The sequence below is a fragment of the Rattus rattus genome, chromosome 6 (genome assembly GCF_011064425.1).
Source record: "Rattus rattus isolate New Zealand chromosome 6, Rrattus_CSIRO_v1, whole genome shotgun sequence".
Lineage (NCBI taxonomy): Eukaryota > Metazoa > Chordata > Mammalia > Rodentia > Muridae > Rattus > Rattus rattus.
The window spans coordinates 24,706,690-24,718,642 of NC_046159.1; the positions used below are offsets into that span (position 1 = coordinate 24,706,690).

At 44.4% G+C, this 11,953-nt stretch overlaps 1 pseudogene; it reads right to left on the reverse strand.

Moving 5' to 3' along the window:
- Nucleotides 1-325: 325 nt before the first annotated feature.
- LOC116903888 lies at nucleotides 326-609 on the reverse strand (annotated as a pseudogene).
- Between the last annotated feature and the right edge of the window lie 11,344 nt (nucleotides 610-11,953).

The window sequence follows — 11,953 nt, forward strand, 5'->3', positions numbered from 1 at the left end:
CCCAGGGAGTGGCACTTTTAGGAAGTGTGGCCTTATTGGAATAGGTGTGGCCTTGCTGGAGGAAGTGTGTCACTGTAGGAGTGGGCAATGACACCTTCCTCCTAGATGCTTGGAAGCCAGTCTTCTGCTGTTTGCCTTTGGAACAAGATGTAGCTCCTCCAGCACCACACCTGCCTGGATGCTGCCATGCGATGGCATGACAATAATAGACTGATACATAACATAGGAGATACAAGCGGCCACCAGGAATGTCTACACTTACAGAATATTCACTCAGGTCGTAAATAATGAACAGCAGCCACAATGATCACTCTGGACCTCTATGCTAGAAAAATTCCATTTCTTCCTGAGACAAGGTTTACTTTTGTATGTCTGAAGTGTGCAATGTTTTTATTATTTCTGCAGTGTCTGGTGGCCCCTGATACATCAGCAAATCTGGGCACAGACTTCCTCTAGAACGCTGTGCAATTACAGCGGTATGGAAAGGTAGCACAGCAGATCTCAAAGCTCCTGAGACACTGTTATCTCTTCTGTTAGGGAACCTTATTAACGGATCATGTGGCTTCACTACCTGCACAACCTGCTGGCAGAAGCCATTTTGCTGCCCATCCTGACCCCCGCAGCCATAGCTTGAGTCCTTATCTTCATGTGTTTATATGTAGCATGTTTGTCTTCCATGATCACCTTTGAGATTTCCTGTTTAGGCCTCAATGTTTTAACAGTTTGAGTATGTGTTTAGGTATATTTTATTTTGATATATATCTCTTTGAAAGTCTCTGTGATTCATGAACTAAATTTCCTGGTGGGCTTGTGGGAGCTGTTTATCTCTTCTGGTGTATTAATATTTCCTCCTCCTCCTCTTTTCCCAACTCTTCTTCCTCCTCCTCTTTCTTGAGCTGAGGTTGAACCCATGGCCTCATGCCCGCCTGTGTTTTTATTTTCTAGAATTTTCATAACTTCCATCATTCTTTTGAAATTCCCTACCTGTTCATGCACACAACCCGTATTTTTCATTAGCTCCTTTAACATACAATTTCTGTATATCTTTGAGCCTTCCTTTAGTAGTGCTAATATCTAGGTTGTCTTTGATTCTGATACTGTCGACTGCCTTGTATTTTCACAAAGGAAAAAGTTGCTGTTTTCTTCCTTTGGTATACATTATTACGTTTTTGGGTGGTTTTTTTAATTTTTTAATTTTGTTTTTTGGTTTTTTTGTTTGTTTTGTTTTTTGTTAGAGTGGATGGAGATCAACCTATAGCTGTGTACTTGTGGGGTAAGCTGTCTATCGCTGAGGTACATGTACATCCTTGATGCCCCCCTCCCATTTGAGAATTGTATTTGAGGGCAGGTGAAAAGGCTCAGACAGCAAGACGGCTGGTCACCAAGCCTGATGACCTACATTCAAATATTTCAAGAGAACTGACTCTTGAAAGTTGTCCTTTGACTTTAAAAAAAAAAAAGATTTATTTATTTTATGTATACGAGTAAACTATAGCTGTCTTCAGACACACCAGAAGGGGGCATCAGATCCCATTACAGATGGTTGTGAGCCACCATGTGGTTACTGGGATTTGAACTCAGGACCTCTGGAAGAGCAGTCAGTGCTCTTAACCGCTGAGCCATCTCTCCAGCCCTATAAAACAATATTTCTGACTTTAAACTTTCTTTTAATGTTTGAGATAGAGTCTTACTATGAATCCCAAGCTGACCTTGAACTTGAAATCCTTCCTCCTTAGCCTTCTGAATGGTGGGGTAATATGTTTGGGAATGATTCGTGGCCTAAGAAGTAATTTTAAAATTATTGCTATCAAAAGGGATTTTATTTTGCATTTACTTATTGTATGTGTGTGTGTCTGTGTGTGTGTATGCACACGCATGCACATATGCAAAGATGCACACATGGAGGCCAGAGGACAAGCTTTGGGAGTCACTCTTCTCCCTCCACAATGTGGGTTCGGGGACTAAACTCAGGTCATCAGGCTTGATGGCAAGCCCCCTTATCTGCTGAGCCATCTCCCCGGCCCAAGGAGCATTATTTTTTGACAATTATATAATACATAAATGACAGTTTATTCAACCACGGCTGTATTATTAGGCACTGTGTAGACCGAATGTCGTATTTTCCAGGCATCTCACTCCAACTTGCCTCCTCTGGGTAATGGTCTCTGCTTTCTTTGGGTGTCTAGCTAGGTTGTCAGTCCTGGTGCCCTATCAGCCTGGCCTGGGGGAGAGCAGGAGGCACAGGCCCTGCTCAGCACAGCACCTTGGCTGCCAGGACTCACCTCTCACAGTGATGGTTGTGAGCTGCTATGTGAACGCTGGGATTCAATGACTGATTCAAAGTGGAGCAAGTGGGTGGAGGAGCAAAGCTTTCCTCAGTTGGAGTCACAGAACTGGAAGAGCGTGCACGGAAGACCCAGCGGCTATTAAGGCAAGCTGAAGTATGTGACACAGGAGTCTGGCCTGAGAGTGGGGACTCTGGAGAGATGAGCCCCGACAGCCTAAGCCCAGATCATAAACAGTTTGCCGGTTTTCTGGTTCTTCCCATTCTTTCTTCATGTCCAAAGTGCCCGGTTTCCAGAAGCTCCTTTTGTTTAGATTGCTTTGCTATGGCTCAGTCATTGGACCAGAAAAGTACCCTCACCGATTCGTATAGCCCATACAACCTGTATTATAAAGAAAGAACACAGAAGAAATGAAGTGGCTGTTCTCCTGCCTCCCCCCCGTAAGATGTGTTCTCAGATTAGGAGGTGAGAAGGCAAAGAACACGCTCATCTTAAAGACTTTTGCTGCACGTGGACAAACTGTTCACAGCAGGCCATACGATGCATTCTTTTCTCCAGTCCTATATATGCTCCTATCTCTGCACATTCACACCAATACTAAGTAGCATTAAAACTTTAAAAACTCCAAATGAGAGGTTGTGAATGGAGCTTAGTTGATAGTGTGCTTACCTAACACCCACAGACTCCTGGATTGGATGGCTGGAAACGCATAAACCAGGCAGAAACACATAAACCAGGCATGATGAAATAAAAACGGGGGCTAGAGAGATGGCTCAGTGGTTAAGACCACTGACTGCTCTTCAGAGGTCCTGAGTTCAATTTTCAGCAACCACATGGTGGCTCACAACCATCCGAAATGGGATCTGCTGCCCTCTTCTGGTGTGTCTGAAGACAGTGAGACAGTGATAGTGTACTCACGTATATAAAATAAATAAATGTTAAAAAAAAAAGAAAAGAAAAACAGTTCGTAATTAGATATAGAAGATCATTGCTTTCTCTCTCTCTCTCTCTCTCTCTCTCTCTCTCTCTCTCTCTCTCTCTCTCTCTCTCTCACTCACACACACACACACACACACACACACACACACACACTTTCTTTTCTTTTTTATAGACAGGATCTCATATAATCCATGGCTTCAAACTCAAAATTCAGTCAAGGCTGGTGTTAAATTTCTGCTCCTCCCGCCCGTCCCTCCTCCTGCCTGTCCCCTGTCGGGCTTTGTGGCACGAGCCACCATCCAGGACTACACATGCCGCCCTGCACTGGTGGGATGTCAGTGTTCCCCACTGTGCTGAACAGAATGATGCAGAGGTGAAGGGGATCAAGAGAGAATGTGAATTTGAAATGAACCCAGAAATTAAAGGAGGAGTACAGGATGTGTTCTGCAGCTTGTCTTCCGGAAATACTTAGCCTCTCCCCAAACTAGTGTTAAGGACTGGTTGAACTACTAGGAATGCTCTAGAGTCCAGAGAAGGAAGGGTCAGTGGCTCTACCCTGCTCTACAAGCCTGGGTGTTTAGGATTTAAGTGAGGGGCGGGGTGGAGCAATCAGAATTCCCGGTTGCTGATCCTGGGGACTCTGGCTCAGTCAAAGAAATGCAGTCCTTTCCCCATCTCCCCCTTCTACTGGAAACACTGGTCCTAGTGGTGGTGGCGGCAGGCTCTTTCTGTGAGTTATGGGTGTCAGAGCTGATCGGAGGTCAATGGCTTTTTTTCTTTCTTTCTTAAGCGTAAACAAGGAAAGACAAACCCATGGCTTACTTTACTGTTTCTCCTTTTTACTTTATTATTTTCCTACGATGGAAAGCCGAAACACTAAACTTGAGTTTAACAACAAGAAGACGCTATTAAAGCGTGGAAATGTGTGGGCTCTTTGTATCCTGTTCCCTGCGATAGACCTAATTTCGTCCTGGATACTACAGCCAGGCTTGGGCTTTGAGTGATGGCCACCGGGGAGTGGGGAGGTTTAGAGCTGGGCACCGAGATATGTACTTTCTCCTTTATTATAAAAATACGGTGCATGAAGGCAGGGGCTTACTCAGCCTAGCTCAACGCTGGATGCTTCTAGAGGAAGAGATTAGCTTTTTATTGAAGAATGAATCACCAATGCGCTGAATAATTTTTTCCCCTCTTAGTAGAAAAAGTACTTGGCAACAATACTAGCCCGGCTTGCCTTCCCCTCTACTCAGAAGGTTGGTCTGGATCTGAGAACTGTGATATAATATTCACTATTACCCTGGAGGTCAGGACAAGACACAGAAATTGCTAGACCAATTTGGACTGATGGACTCCCACTGTATTTCAGATTCAGTAAGTAAAAAAAGTAAGACTAGACCGGAAGCTAATCCTTCACTTCCGGGTCTCCTCCCTCACTTCCGGGTTTTCTCCCAGGCTGCTCCGTAGTCTTGACTTCAAATATGGTTTCCACTATAGAGCTTCAGCTGGGTTTCTAATCTGGACTCCCTTAAACTTCAGTTCTAGGTGGGAGCCTACCCACAATTCCCTTGTCCTCCCATCCCTTTCAGTTCATCCTAACGTCTAATAATACTGCCTCTCTTTTTCAAGTGTTGTCTTTTTTTCTATCCCTTTATTTTATTTATTCACTTTACATCCTGATTGCAGACCCCCTCCCACCTCTCCTCTCAGTCCCACCTTCACATTCCCTCCCTCAACTGCCCTCCATGGGTACCAACCCACCCTGGCCTATCAAATCTTGGCAGGACTAAACACATCCTCTCCCACTGAGACCAGGGAAGGCAGCCTAGATAGGGAAAAGGAATCCAAAGGCAGACAACAGAGTCAGAGACAGCCCCCTCCCACTCCAATTGTTAGGAGACTCACATGAGAACCAAACTGCACATCTGCTACTACATATGTAGAGAGAGCCTAGGTCCATCCCACACAGGCTCTTTGGTTGGTGGTTGAGTTCCTGTGAGCCCCCATGGACCCAGGTTAGTTTATTCTGTAGACTTTCTTATAGTGTCCTTGACCCCTCCAGCTCCCTCAGTCCTTCCCCCTAATCTTTCAATAGAGCTCCATCTATTGTTTGGGTCTCTGCTTTGGTTGCTATCAGCTGCTGGATGAGACCTCTCAGAAGACAGTACTGCTGGGTAGGTCCTGTCTGTGAGCATGGCAGGGTATCACTAACAGTGTGGGGAGCTGGCTCTCTCCCATGAGTGGGACTCAAGCTGGGCCGGTCATTGGTTGCTCATTCCCTTGAATCCTGCTCCATCGTTATTCCTGCAAATCCTGTAGGCGGGACAAATTCTGAGCCAAAGGTTTTGTGGGTGTGTTGGTGTCCCTCCCTCCCCTGGAAGTCCCCCGTGACCTCGGGAGGTGGCAACTTCAGGCCACCTGCTGCTAGGAGTCTCAGCTAGGGTCACCCCTAACTTCCCAGAACCTCCATTGTCCCAGGTCTCCGGCTTGTCCCAGAGATGCCCCCCTCCCCACTGATTTCCATTCTCTCTCCCAGCTCTCTCCACACCTGATCCCCACCCTTTGTCCCCTCCCAGTTCCCTCTCTCCATCCACTTCCGGTGTCTATTTTATTTCCCCTTCTGAGTAAGATTTAAGCATCCTCCCATAGGTCTTCCTTGTTACTTAGATTCTTTGGGTCTGGACAGCATGGCTATCCTGTACTTTATGGCCAATATCCACTTATAAGTGAGTATATACCATTCGTGTCTTTCTCAGTCTGGATTACCTCACTCAGGACGGTATACTTGAGTTCCATCCATTCTCCTGTAATTATTCACAGAGGGTATGATAGTATACATGAGTGATCTCCAAAATTCTGCTAGAGAACTCCTATTGCTGATGGACACCTTCAGTAAAAGGGCTGGATGCAAAATTAACTCAAAAAAAAATCAGTAGCCCTCCTTTATACAAATGATAAATGGGCTGAGAAAGAACTTAAAGAAGCAACACCTTCTCAATAGGCACAAATAATATAAAATATCTTTGAGTAACTCTAACAAAGCAAGTGAAAGACCTGTATGACAAGAACTTGAAGTCTTTCAAGACAGCAACTGAAGATCCCAGAAGACGGAAAGATCTCCCATGCTCATGGATAGGTAGGATTGACACAGTAAAAATGACCATCTTACCAAAAGCAATCTACAGATTCAATACAGTTCCCATCAAAATTCCAACACAATTCTTATAGACCTTGAAAGAGCAATTCTTAAACTTCACATGGAAACAAAACAAAACAAAACAAAAACAAAACAAAACAAACAAACAAACAAACAAAAAAACCAGGGTAGCTAAAACAATCCTGAACAATAAAAGAACATTTGGAGATGTCACCATCCCTGATCTCAAACTGTACTACAGAACAATAGTGATTAAACAACAAAACAAAACAAGCAAAACCCATGGCATTCGCATAAAAACAGACAGGTTGATCAGTGAAATAGAATCGAAGACCCAGAAGACTACGGACACTTGATTTTTGACAAAGAAGCCAAATAAATAAAACAAAATTAAATTAAATTAAAAAATCATACAATGGGAAAAAAGCATCTTCAATAAATGGTGCTGGTCTAATTGGATGTCTGCACATGGAAAAATGCAAATCAACCAATATTTATCCCTGCACAAAACTCAAGTCCAAGTGGATCAAATTGCTCAACATGAAACCAGACACACTGAATCTAATAGAAGAGAAATCGGGGAGTGGCTCTCATGGGGAGAAAGTGTCTAGAGTTTGGCTAGAACCCCCATTCTTTTGTTCATTTCATTTTGCAAGGCATTGCACTCTCAGGTATTATACTCAGGAGCCCTGGAGAGAGAAACTGAGAAACCGTGGGCTTCACCTTTCTCTCACACTAAAAAAATAAAACAGCCTCCCTTCTCCACAACCTAATGGGGTTTTCCTGACTCAGAAATATGTGTGAGGAAATGAAACAGGCAGAGGGGAGATTCTGGGAGGAGAAACCCTCGTTGCTAAAGAGGGTTGCCCACTTCTTTTCTAGTGTTTTCAGAGTTATCACCATGAATAGCAACCTCATTCCAGTGAAGGACAAGGTAAGAATTTAGCCCGGAAGTGGCAAAGGTGCTCCAACAGCTGAGAATGAAGAGAAGGGGCTTCAGGGCTGCAGGCTTTAGAACGCAAGCGGGAAGGAGCCTCAGGCACCACACCACAAACACAAAGCCATGTCCGTGTGGGAAGCTGCATAGGAAGCCGGGTTTCAGCCTTACGTCCACAAGTCAGTCAGGATAACGTTTCCAAGAGATAGCTGTATTTGCTTATGTTTAAAAAGACCTTTTAGGCTATGAGATGTCTCAGTGGTTAAGAGGCATTGCTGCCATTCCAAAGAACTGGGGTTCAATTCCCACCACTCCCTTGGTAGCTCACAGTCATCTGTAACTTCAGTCCCAGGGGATTTGACACTCTCTTCTGACCTCAGCAGGCCCTACATGAGCGTGATACCTGATGTGTGCACGTACATACATGCAGGCAAAATTTCACACACATAAAGTAAATAAATCTAAAAGAAAAATATCTAAAGACTTTCTCTTGAGGAATACCAAGTGGCTTTGCAGTTCAAATATTAAGACATTAAGACATGTAGTGCAGTGGTTGGGTTTTTGGGTTCTGTCTCTAGCATGTACACACACACACACACACACACACACACACACACACTCATAATACCTCTTAATTAAATGTTGTAAATGCCTTTAATACCAGCATATTCAAGAGACAGAGATAAGCAGATATCTGAGTTCTTGGCCAACCTCGTCTTCATATTGAGTTTCAGGACAGCCAGAGCTACACACAGAAACCCTGTCTTGAAAAACAAGCAAACAAACAAAAAAACCAAGTAAACAAAAATTAAGAGGCAAGATAAGGCGATTTATAAAGTAGTCGGTTTTCTTCTGGGAACATTAAAGGTGGAAAATTAAAAGTATGGTAACACTTGGCAAATACACTTCAATATTCCTCCAACTCAGTCCTTAACATTGTGTCTTTTCCTAAAACGCATATTTTTCGCGTTGCTGGAGAGGGAAGGAAGGCTGACCCACGAGGCAAGCACTCCACCACAGGGCCGCATGCAGATCGTAACTTTTGGTAATGGGTTTGATCTTGTTCCAGGAAAGTTGTGGTTTTTTTGGTCCTTACCTATTGGATGCCCCACTGGAGTCTTCGGGTGTTAGAGCGGAACTTAAATGCAAGAACGGTGTTTCTTCCCTGTTTTTGTCACCACGGCTTCAGCGGTTCCCTCCCCTGTGTGCTTGTCACTGATTGGCGGCCATAATTACATTGTTTCCCAACTTAGAGTCTCTGAGCGTCCTATAGCGTCTCTTTCCTGTCACCTGCATCTCTTTAGCATTGTTCGGTATGCTATGGGGTTTTGATTCCGAAACTCCAGGGGCCGTCTCAGCCAGTGCTTAATTAGGCTCTACTGCCCTCTGGAGGTTGATCATTAGCTACTGCTGTCAGACTTTCCTCTGCCCAGATTGTTTAAAGGGATGTGGGCTTTGTTGTAAGGCTTGGTTTCTCTTCTAAAATGATTTTTCCCTCAATATTCCATTTACATAGGTCTAGAACTGACATTAACAAAAGGAATTTTACCAAGAACCCAAAGGAAGAAACGACAAGTTTAAGGAACATAGTAATGTCATACTTTGGACGAGACAGAAGAATAAGAAGTTCGAGGCTATCTCCTGGGTGGATGACCAGCCCGAGCGGCATGAGATGCCATCACACTCCTTCACCTTCAAATAAAGAACACAGTATTTTGCACTCAGACCACTAGAATGCAGCCGAAATGGGCCAGTGAGATGGCTCAGTGAGTAAAGGTGCTTGTTGCCAAGCCTGATGACCCAAAGTCTTGACACCACATGCATACTATACATACAGCACATATATACACTATACACACTCCCACACACACAAGTGCACGCACACATACCACATGCATACTACACACACTCACACATACATACATACACATAAATACACACAAACACATACATACAAAATACACACATACATAGAAGCACACACACACACATACACATGTACCAGACACATAAAAGCACATGCACATGTACCCCCACATACACACACTATAAATAAGTAAATATAATAAAATATAGCCAAGATGAATTGATGATGCTTCATTCAGTTCCTCCCAGATACTTCTGGCTAACTGGCCCCTTCCCTGACCCTTGACCCCTGTGTTAAGAAAGTACTTTGTTTTCTGACTGTCTTTGTCTAGACCCTGTGGCTTTGTGTACTAATAAAAGTGGTATTTGCCTCCTGATTGTCTTAATATCTTCAGATCTGTGAAGATATGTGGCAAACTTATGTCACTTTGATCTTAGCTTTTGGCCCTTAAGTTTTTATTTAAGTTACACTTTTAGGGGTGCACACGTGAACGCCATGATGCATGTGTGAACGTCAGAGGAAGAGTCAGTTTTCTCCTTCACCTTGTGGGTGCTGGGGTGCAAACTCAGGTCCTAGGCTTGGTGGCAAATGCCTTTACTGAATCATCCTGCTGGCCCTTTTGTGGCTCTTGAAGACTTGCCACCATTATGCCACTTGTGTTCGTGTCTCGGGAGTATCAGAATTACATGGAATTTTTCCAGTAATCAAAGGTGTGTACTGTCTTGATCTCACCCCACTTTTGGGAGTTAGATGAAAACTATTTTCCTCTTTTGAATAACTATACTTTCTCTGAGCCGGTAACTATAAACACACAGTGTCAGCATTCATTTACCAACCACCTTTAGAGGACACCGTACAAGATCTTTTAGTGGCCACTTTTAAACTTTAACAAACATTTTTAGACTTGCAACACTCTGAGAAAACCTCTCTCTTTCACTACTCGGTGAGTCTTTGACCTCAGTGTTAACTCTTCTCGGGGCACAAAACAACCAGGTAGAGGAGACCTAGTGGCTGAAGGAAAAGGATTCCCCTGTGTGGTTGTGCTTACAGAGTACTAACTGGTACTCTGGCTTCCATTTTCAGTACTCCACCGGGGAGCTGAGGTAAATGGCAGCTGCCCTTCTCCCTGGGGTCTGTGCAAAGAGATGGATGAGAGTTTGGTGCCAAGTTAAAGGCAGGAACTATTCATCATGGCTCAGAATTGCAGGATTCTACCCCAGCACCTGGAAGCCACAGGTCCACCCACCCACGCTCTTCCCAAGGTCTTATGTCCACTGAGATGGAAACCTCTGTAGCTAGGACATTAGGCCCTGTTATGACTGTATTTACCTCTGGTTCTGGTGACTTGTCTGTGCACTGTCCATTTAACCAGACGTGTTGTCTGTGTCAGGTAAAATAACAGCTTTCATCGTAGAAACTCAGTAGCTCAACAGCTCAGATCCCTTCGAGAAACGTCTCAAAGTATGAGGTCGCTGTACCTCATCAACTTTTGTTTTTTTATAGAATTATCCATATTTTGGGCAGTTTACAACCAATTCCCTCAGCCTTGTTTCTCATGAAGGATTAAACACAGTAAACACTCCTGGGGAGTAGGACCTTCAGGCCTGTCTACTTTCTGAAGCCAGTGATGATGCTTACAAGAACTCAAAGACCCCTTTCTCATTAATGAGGCTGGATTTACGATAATAAAATCATAAATCATACAGGGAGCTATTTTCTTATAAATAATCTTTATTATTTTATTGTCCTGGAAGGTGAGAGGTAGGCATTGGATCCCCTAGGAATGGAATCACAAATGGCTGTGAGCCACTTTGTCAGTGCTGGGGGTTGAACCCAGGTCCTCTGGGAGAGTAACAAGTAGCCTTAACTGCTGAGCCGTTTCTCCAAACCCTACCTCTTTTTCTTGGATCCAAGCCTGGGAAACAACGTGTAGAATTCAGCCCCTGTTTTTTGCCATGCAGAGCAGGAAGCCAAACAGAAGACACATCGTGTGCTTTCTCTTTCTTGGACACAGGACCCAAATAAAAGGATTGCGCAGTAGCTGGGAGAGACCTCAGCAAGGCATTGTAGACTCACCCTTCCTACAGGCACAGGAATGCTGGGCATTTTGACAGTGACAGTGGCTGAGGGCAAGGCCAGCAGCACCTCCAGTGTGGAGGATACTGTAGGTGGGGAACGAGCAAGTCAAAGCCTTGGGCCTGGTCTTGATATAAAATCATCAAAAGTATCAAGGGGAAGGGATTGTTCGTTCATGCTTTTAACCAGTACTGAGTCCACTGATGGAGAATGAACGCTTTAGGGATGGAGGCCTTGAGGGAGTGTGAGGGGAGGGGGCTATATGGGTGATTTGATGCCGCTTGGAAACATGACTCGTGGTGGAAATTATAATCACTCTCTGTTATCAACTTAGTCAAGATTATGGATTCAGTTTCTACTCTGCATGGAGTACAACATTGATTCCCCTGAGGAAATGAATGAAAGGAACATTGGGTCTGGTGGCACAGACCAGTCTACCCAATAGCTCTGGAGGCTGAGGCAGGAGGATTGAAAGTTCAAGGTCTTTCAGGGCTGTGGAGAAATTGTGGGGCCCGTGTCCACCTTCAACCTCACTGGATTGACACTGTGACTTTGACGGTGGAGGAAGGCACAGGTAAGAGGGGTGCTGCTTGAGTCATAAAGAGTGACAGCTGGGGGGTGGCATGCACCTCTAATCCCAGCACTTGGGAGGCAGAGGCAGTAGTATCTCTGTGAGTTTGAGGCCAGCCTGGTCA